Source organism: Lynx rufus, unplaced genomic scaffold, assembly GCF_022079265.1.
Source record: "Lynx rufus isolate CCGP_SWC_20201006 ecotype Redwood Valley unplaced genomic scaffold, mLynRuf1.p SCAF_3, whole genome shotgun sequence".
NCBI lineage: Eukaryota > Metazoa > Chordata > Mammalia > Carnivora > Felidae > Lynx > Lynx rufus.
In genome coordinates, this window is record NW_025814845.1 from 34,172,659 (window position 1) to 34,199,020 (window position 26,362).

General features: G+C 38.0%; 1 protein-coding gene across 1 annotated transcript in view; it reads right to left on the bottom strand.

Moving 5' to 3' along the window:
* Positions 1-26,362, bottom strand: part of KCTD8 (potassium channel tetramerization domain containing 8) — a 258,584-nt gene that overhangs the window by 195,828 nt on the left and 36,394 nt on the right. The window lies entirely within an intron of this gene.

A 26,362-nucleotide genomic window follows, 5' to 3' on the forward strand; every position in this document is an offset into this window, starting at 1 on the left:
CTTTTATTTATTTTCCTTATTGCCTGAAGTTTATTCCTTAGAAGTTTAAAAAGTCAACTATTATAGTTCATTAATCAAGGATGCAAGAAAATGATGACAGGGTATATGCGTTAATGTCTTCTCTGTAACACTTGTTTCGTCCTGAAAGGATTAGATTCTCTGTGTCACTTCTCACAAGAAATAAAAGAAAGCAAAACTGAAGCATAAACACCAAAGCTGAAGTACAGAGAGAAGTGACTTACCCTAAGTCACATGGTGACAAATGATTTATTCATTAAGCATCCACTGTGCATCAACTATACTCTAGCTGCTGCGGACACGCAGTTGATGAAGGGGATACTTGAAGGTATTCAGCTTAAAGCAGTCTTTTATCTCTATCACCTTAGGTTACTTAGGTCTATCACAGAATTAAAAATTCAAAACGAACTCTAGGCCAGAATGATTGGAGCATACTGCACCAAAGAAGTATAAATTGAGGTCAGAAACTAAGCCAGACCTAGCTCATGCAGACTCCTCGGGTCCATGGTAAGGAGAATGGATTTCATTTTAAATCAATAAACAAATGAGAAAACAGATTCGATGATAAAACCTTCCAGATTGCCTTCACACATTTGGTACAGAGGAGAAAGAAAAGTAACTAGCAAGTTTGGACACAATGAAGATAATCAAGATAGAACTATGAGACCGAAGCCAAGGGAGAGAACTTCAGGTGGGGAAGGAGAGCTGATCACTACTGCTGAACACTACAGGCACATCGTGGAGGTCATTCCATCTATCCATTAGATGAGAGCACTTTCAATAAAATATTGAAAGGGCAGAAGCCAGATTTTGGAGGATAACAAATAATTGACCAGTGAAAGAATCCAGGCAATATTTTGCAAGTGAAGGGAGTAAGAGAAGCATCAGTGAAGAGAGACCACTCAGATAGAATACTGAAAGAAGTTTTTGTTGGGATGTGGAAATTTTAGTTCAGATGCTAGCGGAGGCAAAAGAGCCAGGGGATCAGGGAGAGACTGGGGATGCAAGTAGATCGCAGGGGAGGCAGAAGGGAAAGGGATCAGAGTCAGAGGTGAAAGAGTGGCCCTGGGCAAGGGTTTAAGGAAAGATCAACGGCCATTTTTAAATGACAGAAAAGGCTAGTACAATTCACATGGGATGGTCCCCCAGCAGGATAAAGAACAACCAACAGAGCAATGAGTATATGGCTTGGGGACTTGAGGAGAAAGTAAAATTGGTAGAACATATCCTATTAAATATCGCAAGTTCCCTCCCGAAATGAAAAAGAGCAAACAAGTCCAAATAAGGATGCAAGTAACGTTCGACAGCATTAATCACACAACAGAAGAAAAAGGTCGAAGCATAAGTGGGGCTGTGTTTATCTCCCTCTAACTGTGGATGGGATAAATCTTTTACAGAGCATCTACTCTAGATGGTACTGAAAATAAATATATTTTTGTAGGTAAGCCAAATCATCACATTTTTAAATGTCCTCTGAAACAACTCTGAATTTCACTCTATCACTCTTTCATCCAGCATTTTTTTCTGTGATAAAAAGAGACCTCACATTACTTAGAAACTAGACAGTTTACTACTTTTTAAATGTTTGTTTGTTTGTTTGTTTGTTTATTTTTGAGAGAGACAGAGCATGAGTGGTGGAGGGGCAGAGAGAGAGGGGCTCCAGGCTCAAAGCTGTCAGCACAGAGCCCCACGCAGGGCTTGAACTCACAGACCATGAGATCATGACCTGAGCTCAAGTCAGACACTTAACCGACTGAACCACCCAGGCGCCCTGACAGTTTCCTGTTACTATCAACTCAACTCATCATAGTACATTTTCAAATTGTGTGACTGATACTTTAACTGTCTGTTTCTATTCAAATAAATCTGCATTATTTTATCCCTAGAAGAAGATAGGCTTAAGTTTTTCTCAGTCTTATTTAATTTCTGATAATAAGTTTCTGTAAAGTTGCTTCAAGTCTTAAAATAATGGTCTGTAGTGCCTGTCAAATAACAACTACTAAATGTATGAATCAGACGTAAGACATTCAAAAATATTTTAAAGCATGGGGTTTCATCTACTTTCTCACTGCTTCATTCAGATAGTGAGGTCGGGTCAGACTCCTGTTCCTGTCTCTCAGTTTCCATCTCTTCTAGCAGGCTGTTACCATGCTCTCACGGGAGGAGAAAAAAAAAGGCATCAAAAGCAGTTCTTTGAGGACCTTCAACTCTGCCAGCTCAATCAATCTCATGGGAATTCACATATGACTATTTTATTTTAGTTCAATGGATAAATTCCATGATATTTTGTTTTGATCATGAGTTTCTTAAGATACAGTTTGTCAAATGGGTAAATGCAGTAGGTTAATGGCACTGACTGCTCTCCAACAAGGCGATGATGCCTAGTTTCAGTACTTTTCCTCTAGTCACCATATCAGAAGTAAGAATTCTTTAGAGCTCTCTGGAATGAGGGGCGCCTGGGTAGCTCAGTTGATTGAGCATCCAACTTCAGCTCAGGTCATGATCTCATGGTCAGTGAGTTCGAGCCCCATGTCGGGCTCTGTGCTGACAGCTCGGAGCCTGGAGCCTGCTTCGGATTCTGTGTGTGTGTCTCTCTCTGCCCCCCCCGGCCCCCCCCCACTCTCTCTGTCTCTCTGCCTCTCTCAAAAGTAAAATAAAAACATTAAAAAAAATTTTTTAAAAAAAGAACTCTCTGGAATGAATAGAGCTTTTTCAGCCTTGCTTGTGTTTAGTGTGTTTCCTTGGTGTGCATCTTCCTACAGCTGGCAATGACTCACTCAAAGATAAAACAGCAGTATAAGCCAGTGGTTAGGCACATGGGCTGTGAAGTAGAAATATCTGAGTTTAAGTCGCCTTCTCTGAGTTATTTTACATCTTTGAGCCTTGGTCTCCTCATCTATAAAATGGAAATGGAAATAACGCTTACGTTATATTTGTTTTATTAAAGACTAAATAGGTTAATACATGCAGAATGTTAACACTGGACAGAGGCCATACTAAATCTTTTTTTTTTTTTTTAAGTTTATTTATTTGTGGGGGGAGGGAGAGAGAGAGAGCACAAGGGGGAGGAACAGAGAGGGAAGGAGAAAGAGAATTCCAAGCAGGCTCCGCATCGTCACCTCAGAGCCTGATGCAGGGCTCAAACACACAAACCGTGAGAACATGACCTGAGCTGACGTCAAGAGTCAGACGCTCAACCCCACTGACTTAGCCACCCAGGTGCCCCAAGGTCATACTAAATCTTAAATAAGTGGCAGAAATTACTATTCTATTTAGGCATCCCTTCTTATGTCCATTCATACACTGCTCTACCCAGAAACTACGACCTTAACATGACACTGAATAAATAAATTTTATTTTTTACATTATCAAGAGTAACATAGGTCTCCCCAAATAATTTTATACAAATTTTATACAAATAATTTTATACAAATTTTATGAAGTTCCACAAACATAAATCTATGATGAAGCATAAAGTAGTCCAACAAAGATTCCCCTAATTATTTCAGTTTCTACACTTTTAAAAAATTCTAAATTTTAGAATAAAAATCTATATTCTAGAATGAACACTGAATTCAGAAAGGCAAAATAAACCTGGCATTTGAATGACTACGTATACAGGAAAAAGATAAGTAGCTGGAGAACAGCAACAGATTAAAGGACAACTCAGTCACTTTTTTTAACTTCTTAGATTTTAGTCATGCTGCAATTTGATTTTTCATTTTAGTATCTCTGAATTTAAGCCTTTCAACTTCAAATGCTTATTTTCTCTTTTAAGCACAGGCCTTAGCGCAACAGAGTAATGTAAACAATCTATTAATGCAAATATTCCAAGACAATTTCCTCTTGGCATTACAGTCCTCAACAGAATATCAGTATTTAATTACTATTTAATTGAAATTAATTGTCATATGACATTTAAATATGCCAGAAAGAACAAAAATGCATAAATCTCTGCTTTGCCAAATAAAGAGAAAAAACTGTGTAGAGAAAGAGACATATGACAGTGTTCCCATTAACTACTATGTGAATTCAGGCAAACCTATTGAGTCTCAAAAGCCAATTTACCCAGTTGTGAATAAAGTTTAAGCTTCAAGGCTGTTTCCCGGGTCTGAGGAGTGGCCTTAGCCATGTGTTTACATTTAAATTTTCATAAAATTTGCAAAATATATTTCCTGTGACATTGATCATAATTGCTGTCTTTTCCCATGGTGATTTCTTATGGCAGTTGGCACTGGGGTGTTTGGAAACATTTCAGGAATCTGGCTAAGGGGAAGATGAATTGGGAATACATGTAGTCGGATATATTGAAATGATCTTAAATAGCTTCCATTACATTAGCCATCCCAGTGTACAAATGGCTTCCAAAAACACTCCTGTTAACTAGGAAAACTTATTTAGCTCTGAAACACAAAGGCAGAGACTGAAGATTATAAACTGATATAAATGTGTCCTTTTGCACCCAACACTAAAAAGTGTGTGGTCAGGGGCGCCTGGGTGGCTCAGTCGGTTGAACGTCCAACTTCGGATCAGGTCATGATCTCACGGTTTGTGAGTTCGAGCCCCGCATCGGGCTCTATGCTGTCAGCTCGGAGCCTGGAGCCTGCTTCAGATTCTGTGACTCCTTCTCTCTCTGCCTCTCCCCAACTTGTGCTCTGTCTCTCTCTGTCTCTCAAAAATAAATAAATGTAAAGAAAAAAATTTAAAAAGTGTGTGGTCAGTGAAAGAGAAACAAGATTGGAAATGAATGAGCTAAAAGCTAATCTGTGGGAATTTTTTTTTTCATTTTTCAAACATTTCAACGTGTAGTTGAAAATGGAAAATTTCTCAACACACGGTTAAAGCTCAAGATATCTCTTATGAACATATTCAACAATGCAGCATGGGCAATTATGAATGCATGAGGGATTGGAGTTGAGCAAAACAGAATTCATCACAATGACTCCATTTGCTGGCCATAAAGTCAGTACATCTGCATGTAAAGTCACATGCTTTATGCATCCCAATAATGAAAAAAATATATTTCAATCAATCACACAAGAAAACACCTGGATTATCTATTTTTTCCTATAAAAATATTGTAAAATCCTTCTCACAGGTGGAAGGTGTGAGGTCCTTTTCTAGGGCTGCCATAACAAAATATCACAGTCTGGGGGCTTAAACAACAGAAATTTATCTTCTCACAGTTTGGGAGTCTCTAAGTCCAAACTCAAGGTTTAATTTCTCCTCAGGCCTCTCTCCTTGGCTTGCAGATGGCTACCTTCTCACAGTGTCCTCACACAGTCTCTTCTGTGAGCACGTATGTCTGGTGTCCCTTTGAGTGTCCTTCTTCTTCTTACAAGGATATCAATCTGATTGGATTAAGGTCTACCCTAAAGGCCTCACTTTAACTTACTTATCTCTAAAAGGCCCTGTCTTCATTCTAAGGTATGTGGGGTGAAAATCTCAACATAAGAATTTTGGGGGAACAGAATTCAGCCTGTAATAGACACTAAGAGTACACAGCCATAAAATGAAGTGGGGGAAAAAAGGAATCTATAGAAGTATGTCATTTTTATGGACTTTGAAATGTTTTTTGTCATTTGTCACCTTTTTTAAATGTGCGGTTTGTTGTAATTTATTTTCTCGTGTGAAAGATAGATTCATTTTTGTACCTGGTTTTGTACTCATAATTTATTTTGTATTCTTTCAGGAAAGCTGCCTGCCCCCGATACTGCATTATTCAGTCCCCGCAAAACTGAGGTATACCCCCATCTCATAGATTCAGTGTCTTCGGAGAATATCAGAGTTCAAAGGATTAATCTCTAAAATAGAAATCATTTTATTGACATTGAAAAATAAGTTGTGTCCATTTTAATACAAGACATCTACATTTTGAAAAGAAATGGTCATCTATGAAATGTCATATATTGAAATTTTTTCCTTAGAAGGCCAAAAGAGAAAGGTTTTTTTTTTCCCTCCTAATATTTAACTGTCCTTAAATCCAGACATTAAATTCCATGCTGTGTTCTCATTATATTGTATTTCATGTCTTGTTTCTGTATCTTTGGAAAGGTCATAAGTACACAAATTTTAAATTACCAATGAGAAAACTTTGCCTGGTGACACAAACAATGTCTATATGAGCCTGACTTTGCCAACAGGACAAATAAGTATGACATTTTATCTTTTTGTATTATAGTCTATACATCATTCTTTAATGGGACACTAATTGTGCAAACCCTGTATAGAGTTTCTCCAGGAACATCAGCATGTCCTTGAGTAAGATCTAAATTTTGCCTCCAGCCTGAGGAGACAGGATCCAGAAGAGGAAATAAGCTGAATGCCCTCGAGAGCTGGCCCGTTTGACAGACAGACACCCAGGGGAATAAGGTGATACAGAAACTGGGTATCTAATTGATAAAATCCTCATGTTTTGCATTTCAAGAAACCTCCTAACTCACACTCATTCGACATTCTATCATTTCGCACTTAATTTCATGTTTGAAGTCACATAAAAGTAATGAAGCTTGTCAAGCAATCTCACTTTCAACATTGCCTGAAATGTTGAGAAGAATTTAGGTCAGACTTTCGACTGCTAAATGCCTCTCTTGTTTCTTAATAATCACAGTTCACCTTCAGTCGGCAACGTCTGAAGAAAAATATTTTGGGTTTCTTCGGACAAAGCTGCTTTGAAAAGCCTAAAAAATTTATAGTTCCAAGTAGATAACTGCAATTTTATTTTTCTAAATTTAAAATTCATGAGGCTTCTTAATTTAGATCTGAATTTCTACCTTCTGGGGATCTAATGTTCATGTCCAAACATACCAGCTTTTGTTCCAACAGAAACAACAATAGAAAAAGGATTTAAAATGCTCATACATGGTCTTAGGTTCAAACAACAAAATCACTTGCAAAATGGGCTCCTCTTCAGGGTGAAAGATCTAATCAGCCAGGTCTTTATAATTACAGAAGAGTAAAAGAAGGTGTGGTCCCACCTTTCTAAAAGTGTCCCACTTTTCTAATTCTCTTCTATTTTCTTCTCAGGATCTCTTCTACTCAAACAGCACTACAAACCAAGGAAAGGGTGTTCCCCAGTTTTATCCTCATCCAAGGAAAATACTAGGAACTTTTCGAAGGGCAGTCAAGGTTAATTTGGGGGTCAATTGATCAATCATCCCTCTAGCTATGAGTATTTGAAGGAGCTGCCTGGTTTCTTCCAGATAATAAACAGTAAGACAGTTTTATCATCCCAAAGCATGTCTTTATAATCTGGCCCATCCTTTTTTTTTTCTTTATGTTTATTTTTGATAGGGAGAGAGAGAGAGAGAGAGAGAGAGAGAGAGAGAGTCAGATCACGAGTGGGGGAGGGGCAGAGAGAAAGGGAGTCAAAGAATCTGAAGCAGGCCCCAGGCTCCGAGCTGTCAGCACAGAGCCTGATGCGGGGCTCAAACTCATGAACCAAGAGATCATGATCTGAGCCAAAACTGGATGCTCAACTACTGACCAGATGCCCTTCTCTGACCCATTCTTGTAACAAGGTATGGTTGGAGGGAATTGAACAAGAGTTAGAAAAAAGGAGTGGCCATGCCAGAAGACTGGCATGATACTTTAGCAGCCCTTCTTTCTTTGAAATCAACATTTAAATTTTGCACTTCTTGGTAGAGTTACAGCTAATAAAAAAATGCATCATGTCTCCTTTAGATTGAGACATTTCTGCTTTCTTCATCGGACCCTGGCTTCTTCCTCTCACACTAGAACGGCATCCAAGAATGAGGAGGTGAATATACAGTGATTTTCAGTTCTCAGGTTAAGGTAAAAAAGGGACAAGTTTTTGGGAGTCAGCACAGTACTCAAAGTGTATAACACCTATCTTTCGTGAGTTAAGTATAGCTGGGATATTCAATTCGAAACATAATTTCATGCATTGAGAGATATGGCTCTGCTCTTAAGTCAAACATGATCTATAAAATATCAAACCTAAGAAAAGGATGTAGGAGCATAAATATCTATGGGAATGACAGCTTTAACCAAAAAAAATTGAAGTATAATTTTTGAAAAAAAAACATATTTATGATTCTAGTGAAGAAGATCCCATCTGTGCTTCTTGTCACATTATTTTTATTCTTAAATTTACATATTGTATTTACAAATGTTTCTGTTCTCAGGTTAATTTTAAGAGCTCAAGTTGGGTATTTAAATGTTTGAATTAAGCATAACAACTAAATAAATATAAGAACACAAATCTTGGATGTTAAATATATATAGATGACTATCTAATTTTTCTCCTTAATCTTCAGCCAACACTTGAGTTCGGTTCCATTTGTCTCATATGGCCCTCTAGACATATGCATTTCATATTCCAACTATCAACCCACAATTTTCTAAATGCATTACTTTTTCTTCCTCATAAAAGGTTTACATTGCTTTATATTGCCCTTATTTCAATCAATATTATCACAATCCTTCTACGTATTTAAAACACAAATTTCAGGGGCATCTGGGTGGCTCAGTCGGTTGAGCGTTCAACTCTTCATTTAGGCTCAGGTCATGATCCCAGGGCCATGGGATTGAGCCCGTGTCTGTCTCTGTGCTGAGCTTGGAGCCTGTTTAAAATTCTCTCTCTCTCCCTCTGACCCTCCCCCATTGTGCACCCACTCTGTCTCTAAAAAAAAAAAAAAATTTCAACATCTCCCTTTTTTCAGTCATCTCTTTCATTCTCAACCAAGTTCAAAGGATACTGACTTCAAAAAATCTCCTACTAACTTATTAACCTAGTTTAGGTTTTCATCATTCTCATCTCATTTGTTACAACAAACTCCTTATTCATTTTAATGCTTCAAAGACTACCTCTTTTCAATGACCCTGATATAGTCATCATATTACTTTTTTTTTTTTTTTTTAATTCAACACTTTCATCATGACATTCCATCAGCCTGGACCAATTCTCCATCACCTACTGAAAGAAGTTTAAACATTCCAGTCTGTTATGAAGATAACACTACCTAAATTTCTCTCTGATAAAATTCCACCATTATAATTGTAATATGCTGCCCAAGTTCTACAAACAACCCTAGGTCTCTGACTTGCTGATTTTCTATTCCATACCCCACTCTCCACCCACAAGGGATGTCCTACTCAGTGCCTAACAAATTCTCTTGCTTCAAAAGTTAATCCGGTCTCACCTCACCTCTTCTCTGATTGTTTTTTTGTTTTTTTTTTTTTACCCTTGTGTCATCAGAAGTAGAACAGTAGAGTAGGAAACATACACACTGAGGTTTCAGGCAATGTTGAGACTGAATCCCAGCCCTGTCATCTATCCACTGTGAAGGACAAGTTAAATCCGCAAGACTTGACTTCATTATCTACAATACAGGGGATAATAAAGCCAAACTAACACGGCCAATAAAAGATGAAATGAAACATTGTATATAAAGTACTGGCACAGACTAGTGATTTTACTTGGCAGTATATCAAATACTAATTCATATTTCTAAATATAAGCACAAAGTAGTTGTTAAAACTATAACCTTGACTCACTAAATGATCCCTAAGTATTAAACAAAAAGGAAATCTGTTACATATTTTCATTCTCCCTACACATTCTATGTTCTATGAACTCCTTGAAAATTGATAATATATACCTGATACATATGTTATGTTTAACTATAATTCTTTGTTAACAGAAAACAAAAACAAAAAATAATCCACTCAAATGACATATACACAAACAGCAAGGCAGGGTTTCATATATTTAACAATGGAGAAATTAGTGTGAATATGTTTGAATCAGAAAGACCTGAAAGGATGGGGCATCTGGGTGGCTCTGTCAGATGAGCCTCTGACTTAGGCTCAGGTCACGATCTCACGATTTGTGAGTTTGAGCCCCGCATCGGGTTCTGTGCTGACAGCTCAGAGCCTGGAGCCTGCTTCGGATTCTGTGTCTCCCTCTCTCTGACCCTCCCCCATTCATGCTCTGTCTGTCCCTGTCTCAAAAATAAATAAACATTAAAAAAAATTAAAAAAAAAAAAGACCTGAATGGAAAATCTCTAACCATCATTTTAGCATTACGATCTTTCTAAGTAAAATGACCGACACTGAATAAAGTGACATTTGTATCTACCCACAGGGGACCCCACGCATTGTCTGCAGATGCACTGCATTGACAAGGCCGCACTGGGGGAGCAGTTCACACCCTCTCCTGGGCAGGAAGACAAGGTTCTGACTCAAGAGGTCTAGCTGTAAAGGCATGGCGGTGGCCAGCTCAGCACCCATTTGGAGAAAGTGATGGGGAAAGAGAGGCCTTCCGACACTAAGAAATAACGGTGAAGTTATTACATAACACAGGAACATTTTACCAAGTGGAGAGAAGTCACTGAGCCAACGATTTGAATATGTGGGAAAATGTGTTCAAGAATGTGCAGGGTAGGGTGTCTTGATGAGAACTGGGTACACGGAAGTGCTGAATCAGTGTCTTGCACACCTGAAACTAATACAGCACTGTATGTTAACTACACTGGATTTAAAACTTAAAAAAAAGAAAACAGTTATAAATATTAACAATTATATTTAAAAATATTGAGAAATGGGAACCCTCTTGCACTGTTGGTGGGAATGCAAATTGGTGCAGCCACTCTGGAAAACAGTGTGGAGGTTCCTCAAAAAATTAAAAATGGACCTACCCTATGACCCAGCAATAGCACTGCTAGGAATTTACCCAAGGGATACAGGAGTACTGATGCATAGGGGCACTTGTACCCCAATGTTCATAGCAGCACTCTCAACAATAGCCAAATTATGGAAAGAGCCTAAATGTCCATCAACTGATGAATGGACAAAGAGATTGTGGTTTATATACACAATGGAATACTACGTGGAAATGAGAAAGAATGAAATATGGCCCTTTGTAGCAACGTGGATGGAACTAGAGAGTGTGATGCTAAGTGAAATAAGCCATACAGAGAAAGACAGATACCATATGTTTTCACTCTTATGTGGATCCTGAGAAACTTAACAGAAACCATGGGGGAGGGGAAGGAAAAAAATAAAAAAAGAGGTTAGAGTAGGAGAGAGCCAAAGCATGAGAGACTCTTAAAAACTGAGAACAAACTGAGGGTTGATGGGGGATGGGAGGGAGGAGAGGGTGGGGAATGGGTATTGAGGAGGGCACCTTTTGGGATGAGCACTGGGTGTTGTATGGAAACCAATTTGACAATAAATTTCATATATTGAAAAAATAAAAATAAAAATAAAAGCAAAAAAACACAATTATATTAAAAAATATCAACGTGTGGCATGCTGAGAACCTAGTTGTTCAATTTTCAGGAATTCTGTGAGTCAATTAAACAAAACAATTATTAAGCACTAAATTGTATAAACTTTCAAATAAATAAATTATTTTAAAAACAAACAAACCGGGGCACCTGGGTGGCTCAGTTGGTTAAGCATCCAACTTAATTTTGGCTTGGGTCATGATCCCAGTGTTGTGGGATTGAGCCCTACATCAGCTCCACGCTGAGCATGGAACCTGCTTAAGATTCTCTCTCTTTCTCCCTCTGCCCCTCTCTCCTGCTGGCACTCTCTCTCCCTCTAAAAAAAGAAAAAAATATATATATATATGTATGTACACACATACGTACGTACACACACACACACACACACACACACACAAACCAAAATGAATCTGCATGGGGAAAAAAGCTTTCAGCAATCTTATTAACTTAGAAACAACTGAATAACCTTCATTATCAGTCTTCTAGTTTATAGTGTATTTTAAAAAAACAGCAAGTGGTTAGAATAAATTATAGAATAGAGTACCTGAGAAATAGGAAAAACAAACAAACAAACAAACAAAACTGTCAACTGAACGTCTGACATAAAAGTCGATAGGAGAAAAGTCATAAGAATCCAAAGCATAACTATCGGGGGTTTTTACTGCAAGTTCCCTCAGCCTTATGTATTTCAACTGCTCCTGTGGCATCATTTTATTAATAGCACAATAAAATGACTAGTATTCTTTTTTTTTTTAACATTTATTCATTTTTGAGAGACACTTAGAGACAGAGCACTAGCAGGGGAGGAGCAGAGAGAGAAGAAGACACACAATCCAAAACAGGTCCCAGGCTCCAAGCTGTCACCATAGAGCCCAACATGGGGCTCAAACCCATGAACTGCGAGATCATAACTTGAGCTGAAGTCAGACACTTAACCAAATGAGCCACCCAGGCTCCCCTGACAAGTATTCTTAATGAGACCTTAATTTTAATCATTCTCCAAAAATTCTAAACTGTACGACACATTCCTTCTTACTATACATATTACACCAATTCTAATGTAGTCTGTTTTTCTTTGTTTCCTGAGACATTGTTATAAACAGTTAAAGTACTAAGCACTTTGAGGATATAAAGTATGATCTCTTGGAGGAGAGGGTGGCTCAGTTGGTTAAGCGTCCCATCTCTTGATTCTGGCTCAGGTCATGATCTCACAGTTCGTGGGTTTGAGTCCCACATAAGGCTCCTCACTGACAGAGCACGCACTCTCTCGTGCTCTCTCTGCCCCTTTTTCTCTTTCTCTCAAAATGAGTAAAAAATTCAAGTTCTTAAAAAGTCTGATCTCTTTACTCTGTAAATTATATAGAAAGTGTGTTCAAGCTAATAATTATGGCCTTCTTGTCTGACAGAGCTCAACACCACTCGGGATTAATGCCTTGTGAGCAAATATTGACTAAACATAATACTAATCACAATAATGATAAACAGGCATTGAGCTCTTTCCATGGCTGAACACTGGATCATACTCTTTGCCTGTTTTATCTCATTGTTCATGATAAGATTTCTACAATATAACAAGAATTACTATTCTCATGTTACAGCTAAGAAAACTGAAGCATACAAAGGTTAAGCAACCTGCCCATGTTCTTAACCAAAAGGGACAGTTGCATGTATGTTGTGATCCCCAAATGTGCCATTTTCCAACATGGCTGTACAAAGTAACAAGTGTGACATAATAGTTTCCGACATCAAACATGTTTAGGAAACATAGGGTCGGTTTAACAGATTTTACACAGGACTTCCAAGTGACTTTAACATCCTAAGGGTCACTAGGTCTCCAAGAAGGGTGAATGAAATGTAGAATAATGTTCAGTATATTCCACAATTATTTGATAATACATTCCATTTTTCTTTTTTTTTTTTAATTTTTTTAACATTTATTTATTTTTGAGAGAGAGAGAGAGTGTGTGAGCAGGGGAGGAGCAGAGCAAGAGGGAGACACAGAATCCAAAGCAGCCTCCAGGGCTCTGAGCTGTCAACACAGAGCCCAACGCAGGGCTCGAACTCACGAACCGTGGGATCATGACCTGAGGCGAAGTTGGCCACTTAACAGACTAAGCACCCAGGTTCTCCACACATTCCATTTTTTTCTTAAAACATCTTGAAAAACTAGTATTTCTTGGAACTTGGAGAAATGCCTATTTATAAAGTACAATAATTATTTTCCTACAATCATTAGTTGTGACATCCTTTGATATAAAGCTGAGAACATAATGCCAAAAAACACAATTTACAAAAATAACTCTATGGTTTTCCAAATGTTTTCCAACACATGGTGTTATGGATAGACTTGTGTCCCCCAAATAAGATACATTGCAATTCCAATCCCCAGGACTTCAGAATATTAATTTACTTGGAAATAGGGTTGTCACCAATGTAATTAGTTGAAATGAAGTCATAGTGCAGTAGGGTAGGCCCTTATTCTTATATGACTGGTATCCTTATAAAAAGAGGAAAGAGAAGAAGAGGACAGGAAGAAGAATGTCATGCGAACACACAAGCACACAGGGAAAATACCGTGTGACAGCCAAAACAGAGACTGGAGTATTGCTGTTGCAAGCCAAGGACTGTGACAGCCAGACCAGAAACTAGGAAGAAGCAAGTGAGGAGTCTACTCAGAACCCCAACGCAGGAGAATGGTCCTGCCAGTACCTTGATTTCAGACTTCTCCAGAAATGGGAGAGAATAAATTTCTGTTGTTTTAAGCCACCCAGTTTTCGGTACTTTGTTACAGCAACTGAAGAAACGAACATTCATGAATTACAATGAGATAAAATTGTAATACATTGAACATGGGATAAAAGGAATATTTATAGGGCACCTGGATGGCTCAGTTTGACTTTGGCTCAGGTCATGATCTCACGGTTCCTGAGTTCAATCCCTGCATCAGGTTCTGTGCTGATAGCTCAGAGCCTGGAGTCTGCTTCAGATTCTCTGTCTCCCTCTCTCTCTGCCCCTCCTCTGCTCACACTCTCTCTCTCTCTTTCTCTCAAAAATAAATAAGCATTAAAAAATATTTTAAAAATAAACCCTAGAATACTTCTAGCAAAGCACCCTTAATAATAAGACAGAGCAAATAGGGGCGCCTGGGTGGCTCAGTCGGTTGAGGGTCCGGCTTCGGCTCAGGTCATGATCTCACAGTTGGTGGGTTCAAGCCCTGCATCGGGCTCTGTGCTGACAGCTTAGAGCCTGGAGCCTGCTTCGAATTCTGTGTCTCCCTCTCTCTCTGCTCCTCCCCCGCTCATGCTCTGTCTCTCTCTGTCCTTCAAAAATAAATAAAAACATTTAAAAAAATTTTATAAAAAGACAGAGCAAATAATTTTGAAAAGAAACTTGAGAGCAGATATGCATGTGGTCAGATGAGAGATTTACTTGTTTATGTTATTTTTTAAAGATAATCTAGAGTAACAAATGTAACATCTATCTGAAACTCAATTTTCTTATCTGGAAAATGGGGTTACCAGCTCAAACCTTGTAAGATTATCATAGTGACTAACCAGGATACACAGTCTATGAAAAGCAAGCAAGATAAATTCCTACATTAGCTACTTTCTACTATCAATATTATTTCTCCAACCACCAGCCTTGAGTTACCTCAGAAAACCACAAAGTCATTTTAAAACTGTTATTTTAGTGAAGAAAGAGTAGATATTATAAATAGGTTCCCAAAGTTATAATTTCTCAGATGTAGTATCCATAAAATATTATGCATTAGCTTAATGGCTCAGAAGAGTTAGTACAACTTCTAAAAGCAGTACATTTACTGGAAGACAGCATAGAGCCATACATCTTCAAAAATTAGCCTGTCATGAAAGAGATTCCTAGAAAATCTGCTTCTTTGATTAACTTGGTAGGCAGACCTTGGCCTAAGATTACAAATTTTAAGAGTGTTTAATTGGATAGAACAGGAATGAAAAGGAAAGCACTTACCACCATGACATTCAAAATACAATGTAAAATTAATGTCATCATTTTTCCAGGCATATTTTCAAATTATCTAATATAATGTAAAGATGTTTGCCTAAGACTTAATGCAGATAATCTCTATTTATTCAAAGGGCTTGTCCAAAAGACACACAAAAAAAATTATCTCTTTTCTTTCTTCTGAGCCCTTTCTTCCAGGTTTCTTACCTTGTCATGGTCATGCTTCCCTGCTATTGCAATTTATTCAGGAGTTCAAGACCTATAAAATGAATACATAATGCAATAAAATATTGCCTGTATGCCATCTAGAAGTCACTCCTGGGTAGAAGATGCTTACTCTGCTCTTACATTTTGCTGTTTAATACAGTACCCTTTAAAAACTGTACCTATTATATCTCATCAAGTCCATGCCAGTATATTGCATCAATATATGAAAGACCCTCAAAAAGGAAGCTTTATGGCATAATTTACCTAAAAGGACAGTGAAAAGCATGAGTACCTCTAAATGAGGAGGCAGACTACAGTACTTGCTAAATTTTAAGAAGCTCCTACATATGCTATAGTAATAACTAACTGAATTAGCATCCTTAAAAACTAAGTAATTGTATGCAAGTGCATTTCCCAGGTAACTGAAACTTGCGACTTTAAAAGATTAAAATTTGGGAAAGGAATTCTCATTCCTACAGATGGAAATCTTTGAAATATATGACCTCCTCCTGTGATTTCTAGTTGGTAAGTAAAGGAAGTACTTAAACTTCAGTATAACATTAACCTCTAAGGTTATAGCCACATAAGGAATAAGATGGGCTATTACAGAAATCTGCCGAAAGGACTAGGTTTCTCCCAAATCAATGCTTAAAGAGCAGTCTGGAAATCTAATTGTAGCATTGTTACATGTGAAAAATGTCATTATGCAATCAACAGTATTGCCATACCCACAGAAAGATTATCTAGGTACTTGTGGTAGAAAGAATAATGCCTCCGGCCAAATGTCCACCCCCTGATCCCCAGAACATGTGAATAGGTTACCTTACATGAAAAAGAGATTTCGCAAAGGTGATTAAAAATCTTGACAGGGGACAGGGGGAGGTAGATAATCAAGCATTATTTTTTTTTTAATTTTTTTTTTCAACGTTTATTTATTTTTGGGACAGAGAGAGACAGAGCATGAACGGGGGAGGCGCAGAGAGAGAGGGAGACACAGAATCGGAAGCAGGCTCCAGGCTCTGAGCCATCAGCCCAGAGCCTGACGCGGGGCTCGAACTCACGGACCGTGAGATCGTGACCTGGCTGAAGTCGGACGCTTAACCGACTGCGCCACCCAGGCGCCCCGATAATCAAGCATTATTGAGGTAGGCCCTAGTGTAATCACAAGGGTCATTAAAAGTGAAAGAAAGTGGCAGGAGAAAGGGACAGAGAGAGGCAAAGACAGAGAAATAGAGAGACTTTTCTGCAGTGTTACTCTGCTGGCTTTGAAGATGGAAAGGAACCAGCAAACAAGGAATACGGGCAGCTTCTAGAAGGTGGGAAAGGCAGGAAACAGATTGTCCCCAAGAAACTCCTGAAAAAACACGGCCCTGCTGACACCTAGATCTTAGCCCAGTGAGACCCATCCAGACTTCTGACCTCCAGAACTGTGAGATGTACATTGTTTCAAGCCACTAAGTTTGTAGTAATTTGTTACAGTTGTAACAGGAAACTAGTCTGGTGTTCTTCAGAGTACTGAAAAAAGAAAACTGAGAAAGCGCAAAAGATTGGGAAGAGTTTTTACTCCGTATGGCCAAAGGAAAGAGACCCGGAAGTACTCTGGTTATCAGAAAGGTACGCTCTTCTTGTTCTGGAGGTGTCACTGCACTTTTAAAAAACTTGGATAAAAAATTCCAGAAGATAATGTAATTACTTTTGATCTGCTTCTGTGCTCACCGTGCAAACCACTAATGACAAAATTGTTTCTAGGATATGAAATAAGGGGGGGGAAAGTGCTCTGTCTGGTGAAATGTAACATAGAAATAGCATGGTCTCCACTATAAGTGAGACCAAAGTAGGAAGTGTCCCCTGATTCTTGTGAGTCCATTATAAAAGATGCATCCTGACAAAGAGACTGTTTGGCCAGCCATGACTGAGGATCAGATTGATAGCCATTCCTTCTGGGGTCTCCGTGCCCTTTGTAACACCTTTCTCTCACTTCCTTTTATCTTGATACTTCCTTGAATAGATATACTGGAAATAGTTTGAAATATTTTGAAACTGCTTTGGGGGCATTACTGCAGCAACATAAAGATAGTAACTATATTTTGAGGGCTTGTTACCTACCATGCACTATACTATAAACTTTTCCAATCATAATTTCTTCCAATCCTCAAAAAAATTTCCAAGGCATCACACACATGAGGAAACGATACTTCGAGCAGTTAAGTAACTTATCCAAGATCACACAATTAATATTGAACCAGAAATTGAATCCCTGTGTGTCTGACTTCAAAGCTCCCAGATCTGAACGACGATCACTGTAATACAATGATGTTAGGGACTACTTTTGGCTTTTCACTCACACAGCAAATTGCCCCTGTAGCTAGATTTTTGAAATTCATTTTTGGTGTCTTTACCAGTTTTTCCTACCTTGTTATCAGAATTTAACTTATGTCTCCCACAGAAATTAGGAAACAAAGTTTATTAAAAGGTATGTCCAAATTATAGCTCATAGGCTACTACTGTCTAGGAGAGCACTTTATCTACAAGTAGTCTTTTGCAGAAGTGTCAGCCTTGAAAACAATAATACCATCTACCCTAGTAAATTGGTGACTCAAAAGAATGTGTCACACTGCTTTGGATTCTCTGGGTGTATGTTATTCTGGTTAGATTATAAACTACTTAAGAGAAAGCACCATGCTCTATTTGGGTTTGTATCCCTGTCTATAACATATCCTTAAGAAACATCTTCTCCCTGAGGCCTGAAAAACCAACACCCACTGGAAAAAAAAAAAAAGTCTCCTTACTTGTGGGAAGCTGGTAGCATTAGCAGATTGTCTACACAGTATCTATTGTCCTAAAGAGGCTTCTCTAAGGTCTATGTGCCTTTTTCCAAAGCTAGAGACTACAAAGTACAATAAGAAAGAAGAACATCAAATATCCTCTAGTTTCCTGGAAATTATTTGCTCTTATATTTATGTGTGAAACGAGATGAATTTTCTCTGAAGTGCCGTGAGTTTAAAAAATTATGTTCAAATGCCATTCAAAGATCCCTAATTTCTACTCTGAGAAAAAGGAGTCAAAAGCCTATCCCCTTACTAAAAGAGCCCCTAAGCCTATAAAGTATTTAACTTGTCTGCGAGGTAAGACATCTTCACTCATTAATCTTAGTCATTGAAAGAATAATAATAACCCGGAGCCTGGACCTACTGGGACAACTGAATAATGTCACTTTTAGGCAGAGAACCAGAAGCTCAATTAACCTGTGAATACTGTTTCAACTATTTGATCAGAAAAATAAATGAATAGTAAAACTATTTGGTCTAGTCTGTATCCCCTGATGTCTTGAAATTTCTGTCTCACTGTGATTTTAAAAATTAAAGCACAGTGTTTTCCAGAAAATCCATCACCCTGACTTGAACAAATTCTAGACCTATCCAGAGATGACAGTTATTAGCTTTCAACACACATCTGATTTATTAAATGAGTGAACAAATAAATGAATGATGAAAACGTAAGTTGATAAAGTACGTGACATTAGAGAAAAGAAAATCAATCTGAAGTCGGTGTTGTAAAGGCTGTATTTAACTTATCTTTACAATTCAATTTGTTTAAATGAATATAAACCAGTAGACCCAAGAACAGGAAAAGCTGATTACAAATGTTAATTAAAATATTTAATTTTGCTGGGCATGATGAGCTACATGAAAATATATAAATTCACACTCAGATAATTCTCAGAGAACTGCCACGCAAGAAAAAAAGATTAATTTCATGGCAAATTTAGGTAATAACATGCTCTTTGCCTGATTGGCCATGCTCACATAGGTATAGTTTTGAATATATGTTATTAGATATGTCATAACGGTAAGGCAAAATAAGTGTGCAATTGTTAAGTATTTGTTTTATTTTTTTCCTTTGTAATGTTTATTTATTTCTGAGAGAGACAGAGACAGAATGTGAGTGGGCTGGGGCAGAGAGAGAGGGAGGCACAGAATCTGAAGCAGGCTCCAGGCTCCGAGCTGTCAGCACAGAGCCTGACGCGGGGCTGGAACTCACGAGCTGTGAGATCGTGACCTGAGCGAAGTCGGACGCTCAACCGACTGAGCCACCCAGGCGGCCCAAGTATTTGTTTTCTAATCAAGAAGTTAAAATTAGTCTTATAACAGGCTTTCAGCTATGGAATGAATAAGTCATGGGGATAAAATTGCAGCATAGCAAATGCAGTCAATGGTGTTGTCATAGCATTACATGGTGACAAATGTAAGTTACACTCCTAGTATGAACAGCATAACATACAGACGTGATGAATCACTTATGTTGTACACTTGAAACCAATGTAACATTGTGTATCAACTATACTTCAGGTTAAAAAAATAGTAATAATTTTTAAAAAAGAACACACACACACACACAGAGACGCACACAATTAACCTTCTTGTTTGCAATATAATGTCAATGACACAAATTGGGTTTATCTAACGAAACTGATTTAACTAACTACTGTGTTCCAGGCATTGTGGTGGCTCTGGGTTTACAAAGAGTAGATACGTCCTGCTCCTCGGTAAACTCAGAGTCTAGCAGAACAGACAGGTTTACAAATATCTCACTTAAACATGCTCTGATGAATGTTATGATAGAGCTCTTTTCCAATGTCTGTGTGAGGACCATTAAGGAACCATAAATTCGCTCATTATTGGAGGAAACCAGGGAAGGCTCTCCAGAGCAGGCATCCATCCATACAAGACAACCATCTTGTATATATATCCTAAGCATCTGTCACTAAAGAATGGCAGTGCAAAGAGGGGACCCTACATGAATAGATGGCAGTGTGAGCAAACACAAGGCTAAAAGTAAATGGCAGCACTACAGACGGTCAATACATGGACGTGGCCAGAACAATGATTTGTAACAGGCAATAATCGGAAACAGGGCAAAAAATAAGCAAGAACCAATGGTGGAACAGTTGAAATACGAACTGTAATAGAGTCCATTCCCATATATCTCTGACCAATCAGAACTCATCACAGAAGTCTTAAGATTTCTCGTTCTATACTCTTACAGGTAAGCAAGGGGCCAGATCAATGTCAGCAGTCATGAAGGAAGGTGGGAAACAACTGGGGGTGGGGGTGGGGATATGTTTAGAAGCTATTGGAGAGGATTAAAGCAGCGGCTGAAGTTCAGGGAAAAGAGAGCAAAGAATAAAAACAGGCCTTGCTGAACATCTGCCGAGTATAGTACAGTGGTCAAGGCATGGTCTTTGGCATTAGACATGCCTGGGTTAGAATTCCAACTCCCCAACTACTAGCGTGTTACTTTGTGCAAATCAGATTTAATCTCCTTGAGTCCCAGTCTCCTCATCTGTAAAATGGTAAAAACAAATACTGTGTGTCTCCTAAGGTTAGTTAAGAAAATGGAAAGCACATGACACACAGAAAATGATCCTAAAGGAGTAGTTATCACTACTGCAATTTTTAAATGGATGAATATCTGGTTTCTTCATGTGACAACCATCTTGTATATATCCAAATGTGGCTGTACTTAATAAAACTCAAATTATTTCATTATCCTTCTTCTCAAACACTCTAACGTAATACATTCAAATATTCTTCACTAGCCAAAGAAATGAACCAAGAATTCAGGGAAAATGATGGCAGCTGTGGAAACATAATTTTATATCTTCTGAATATCCATATAAAAACATACAGAGTCAGTACATAGCAAAACTACAAATTCATGGGCAATATTTACCCAAACTAGGTAACAAGATATTTTGCAAAGCCCCAAAGTAAAAGTGGGTGGGTTCAAGCCACTAACAGCCACAAGACCTTCCTGGGTCCCAACAGGGTCCCAGGATAAGAGCTGAAGGAGCTGGAATAGTTTACTGCATGTGGTTTCTACAAAGGGGCCTTCTAAGTTGCCTTACTAAACAGGACTCCATACTGAGGAAAAATTGGGAATGGGATCAAAATACTGCAGGATAGAGGCAAAAGGGGGAACAGAACAAGAAAGCCCAGAAAAAAAAGCAGCATTTGGGAACCAAGCCAGGAATTCTCAGAAAGTAAGACACCATATTATTGTAATGCTATAGACAAAAGCTACAGACTGTTGGGAAATTTGCAAAATTATCCAGGTTCATTAACAGATAAATTGTGAGGGTGAAAAAAAAAGTGAGGAGAAGAGGAATGAAGACTTCTGAATATCACTTAGAGATATAGAGTTGACATATCTTCACTCCCAACTTTAAACAAAATGTGATGGGTGTCTTAGTCCATTGGGCTGCCATAACAGGATACCATAGATTTAGCAGCTTATAAATAACATAAATTTATTTCTCACAGTTCTGGAAGCTGGGAAGTGCAAGATCAAGGCACTGGCAGATTCAGTGTCTGGTGAGGATCCACTCACTGGTTCACAGACAGCCATCTTTTCCCTGTGTCATCACATGGGTGAAAGGGGTAAGGGAGCTCTCTGACACTAATCCCATCCATGAGGGCTCCAACGTCATGACCTAGTCACCTCCCAAAGACCCCACCTCAAAATACCATTACATCCAGCATTAGGATTTAATATATAAATTTTGAGGGGACACAGATATTCACTCTATAGCAATGAACAAACAGCAACTTGACAACTTGAACTTAGTGTAGTGCTGAAGTAACAGGGAAAGCCCCTGACCCAAAATCTAAGGAAAGTCAGGTGCCGACAGGAAGAGACAAGAGGTGAGCAGTGATGTAATTAACCAAGATACATCTGGACAGTAGAAAGAAGAGATAAAGGGTCAGAAAACTTCTTCATAGGGCCAGACAGCAAGTGTTTTCACCTTTGAAAGCCATACAGACTGGGTCATAACCACTCAGCTATGTCAAAAATAGACATAGCTAATAGGTTAATGAATGAGCATGGATGTATCCCAATAGAAGTTTACTTATAAAAATACAGAGCAGACCATGATTTGTCACTCATCAGCTAGATGATTGGTCAACTGCTAGAGACTGAGAGAGAGTAAAGTCCCTGAGAGCTGTAAATATAGACAGAGTTCACATCTTCCTCCCGGCTTCTCCCCTAGGCACTCGGAGAAAAGATCAGGAAAATCCTGAGAAAGCCTCCCTCATGGAATAAAATAATAATTCCTACCAGAGAAACTCAGATAGTATGATTGGAGTGATAGGGAAGGATTATAAAACCATCAGGAAGCTAATTAGAACAAGTCAGAAAATGAAGGCTTTAAAGGAACCACAATCAAACATTTAAAATAGAGCAGGGTTCATGGTCCTTAAGATGGCATCTGTCCAGAAACAAAAATCAGCTGCTTTTTGGAGAGTGTAGAAGGGGAAAAAAGTGATAGACAGTGAATTTCCAACAGGAAGACAAGAAATTTGTAGAATCTCTTCATGAACGAATTATTGTTTTCTTCCTTGTTTGATTCAAATAACTGAGATAGTATAAGTGGGTTTCCCTGAAAGCAAAATGTTTCTTCATACCCTGATTTTATATTTAGTGACATATGGTATATGTTTCTTTCCAAGAAATAGGACAAATTTCTGAAGATTAGGCTTTTCAGAACCTCCCCAAACAGTTCACAAAAGTCCCATCACAATATATGCATGATAGACGTATGGTATGAGTCCCTATCACTTACCTACCTTTTCTAATAAAGTCCTTAGAAATTATGGGGAAAAAAACATGCAACATCTGTTTCAGACGTTTCAATGTTTGATGTAGCCACTGTTGGGAGAAAGCCCAGAATCCTTATAGAAAAAAAAGTCACAATGGCCTGTTCATAATAGTGCTATAGTTTCCAATTTTAACTATGGATCTCCTTTTTTTTCTCTTTATTTAAAGTATTCTGCACTTAACAGCAGCTACATAATCTGAGCATGGGCATTAATTAACTGCTCCTAAAATATATGCCATTCATTCTTAGTTTTGCTACTTAGAAATATCTTTCTAAATGTCTATGCTAAATGTAATACACTGCATTCTTTAGCAACGAAATAGGAATCTCAAACTTTCACATCCTTAGCTTAGAACGTTGCCTCTCCTCAGTTTTCCTGTCTACTTATTAGCCATTTGCTTGCTGATCAGACCTGTCTCTCCAAGGGAACAATAAAAAGTATTAAATTTAAATCTACCATTTTGCTATTAGAAAGAAAGACTTTTAATTTAGAATTAAAGTATTTATAATATGAGAATATTTGTCTCCATTGTTAATTGCTAGAAAAAATATTAATAGCTTTGAGAAGTATTATTAGTGTGATTTTCAGTTTGGGTATGCAGGAGTAGGGGGAGGAGACTGAACCAACCTCTTAGCCAAGAAAGAACCTATATTAGAATTCCTTGGAGAGGAGATGTAGTTGAAAGAAGTTCCCCCCAAATTTGTATTGTGTGCTTTTAAAAAAGAAAGCCATATCACATTTGCATTAGAGCTAATAATTTTATTAATATATAAAAATTGAAAAAAAAATAAAACAACACAACTCTGCATGCTAGAATCATGTTACATTAACAGAGTAGTAGAACTTACAGAAGAAAGTGTTTGAAAAGTACAGTAGAATCAGACAGAAAAAAAGAGGGTTTGGAGGGTAGGTCTGTCTAGGTTTCATCCCAACTGCACTGCTGAGCAGATATTTGGCCTCAGGTAGGTTGCTTAATAACACCTCAGTTCTTGTGGTAGTAAGAATGAGAAGTATAATGTCCTTCTTCGTAGGTCAATTAGGAGACGTAAATGAAATAACATAAAGGGCCTAAGATAGTACCTAGTACTTGGTTCAGATCCAGCAAATATTCCTTTCCATGTCCTCATGGGCATGGTGGCAGGAACGGCTGTTGTTATTTCTGTTGCTGTTGGTTTTGGCTAAGCAAGAGACTGGCCTACAACTCTATTTTACCAACCATAAATTTGATTGCTTCATTTTCCGGGTAAATGTTAACATCCAAGTATGTGAATCTCACTTTAGGGGGATTTTGTCCACTGGAAGACATTTGGCAGTTTTTGGGGACATTTTTTTGTTGTCGCATTTGGGCCAGGGAGACCAGGAGGCTGTGCTACCGGAATCTATTGGGTAGAGGCTAGGAATGCTACTAAACATCCTACAGAGGTCAAACCCCACAGAAAGAATTATTGGACCCACGATGTCAATAGTACTGAAGCTGAGAAACCCCGCCCTTTATTAATTTGACACATTTGCATTGTTTTTCCAGTGAACATCTTTTACACAATGCAGGGTACATGCTTTTCCACTCTTTAGCAATTTTTGAAGTAAACAGTCACAACACTCGGAACGCAGAATATTCCATTAGTAAAATAGCTATGCTGTTAATTATTTTGTTAATTGTCAAGACATCAATGAAAAAGAGCTTCTCCGCAGCTCATTTACTGACACAGCTGTGATTCCTGGGAATGTCTATGAGTATGTCCGCTTAATAAAAAGTGACCCAATTCCTCTGTTAATTTAAACTGGAAAAAGTTCTTGAGAATGGTCCACAAGAGACAATAAACTTTATCTCCCTTTCAAAGCAAACCCATAATTCTAAAGATAAAGGAAGACTAAAAAGTTAGCAGGGAAAAAAAAGTAAGTAATAAATGTACCACGAGATTATTGTTTACTTGAATCAAGAACGATAAAGAAATATGTTTTTTTTTATCACACTTAGCTATGAACACAAGGTGAGCTGCTTAAAACATAAAAGGAAGAGTGTGGTTATCAACAATCCATACGCCTTCTATACATCTGGAAGTTTTATCCTAAAGAAAAATTTACTTTCTTCTGCAGGTGATGAAACTTCTGAATAAGCCTTGTGACTGGACTTAATAGTAAAACTCATTCAGAAGGAACTTACAGATTTTCATTTGCTGATGGTAAAAACAATATAAATGATATCGTAATTTCACCCTGAACTATACCTCATAGCATAGTACTGAGTAGATAATTTATACAGGTTTCATCAGACACTATCCATTTTTAACCCAAACAAATAGGTTCTAGTTTGATCTTATGCAATGAACATTGTCTTCTCTGAAGGTCCAGAGAGACACTGTTAACCAATATTGGTAGGTCAACCTTTTCTAAAGACACACCTGTGGCCATAAGGAGACTATCCTGGGTCTCCCACCAACTCCTCCAACCATACCTCTGGTCACCCACCAGTATATATTCCACTATATACATTTGACTCTCTCTATAGTAGCAGCTCCTAAAGTCTCCTCTAACTGTCCTTGCTCCCAGCCCAGCTTTCTTAGAGCTTTTCTTTGTAAATGACCCTGCTTTTTCTACATAATTTTATAGATTCCTACATATACACAAAATGTAAAAAGCCATTCTCTCTTCTCTGACAATCAATTTTACCTCTACATTTATAAGCAAAAAATTAGTACAGAAGCATGGGAAATTCAGAAAAGAATAACGTTTACAAAATGTTAAAGACCTCTAAATACTGTTTAGAAAATATCAGTTGAAGGCAATCTCGTTTGATAGCATTATGTGAGGTTTTTCCTCTATAAACCAGGTGTGTTGACCGAAAATAAGTTTAGCAACTGCTTCTGACATTAGCCCTGAAAAGCTTTTCTACATCATTTGCAATACCACAAAAAGTCAACTACAAAATTAACATGGTAATTATATATGGTCCTGCTAATTTAATCACAAAGACTGTCTACTTAGTGATGTCGATCATATTGAGAAACTCTTCATTGTTATATAATTCCCATTAAGGACTGAACTGTACCCCCCCAAATTAAGATGATGAAGTGCTAGCCCCTGATACCTCAGAATATGACTATATTTGGAGACAAGATTTTTACAGTGGTAATTAAGGTTTAATGAGATCATTGGGGTAGGCCCTAATCTGATATGACTGGTGTCCTTAATAGAAGAGAAGATTAGGACACAAACATACCAGGGGCAAGATCATGTGAGGA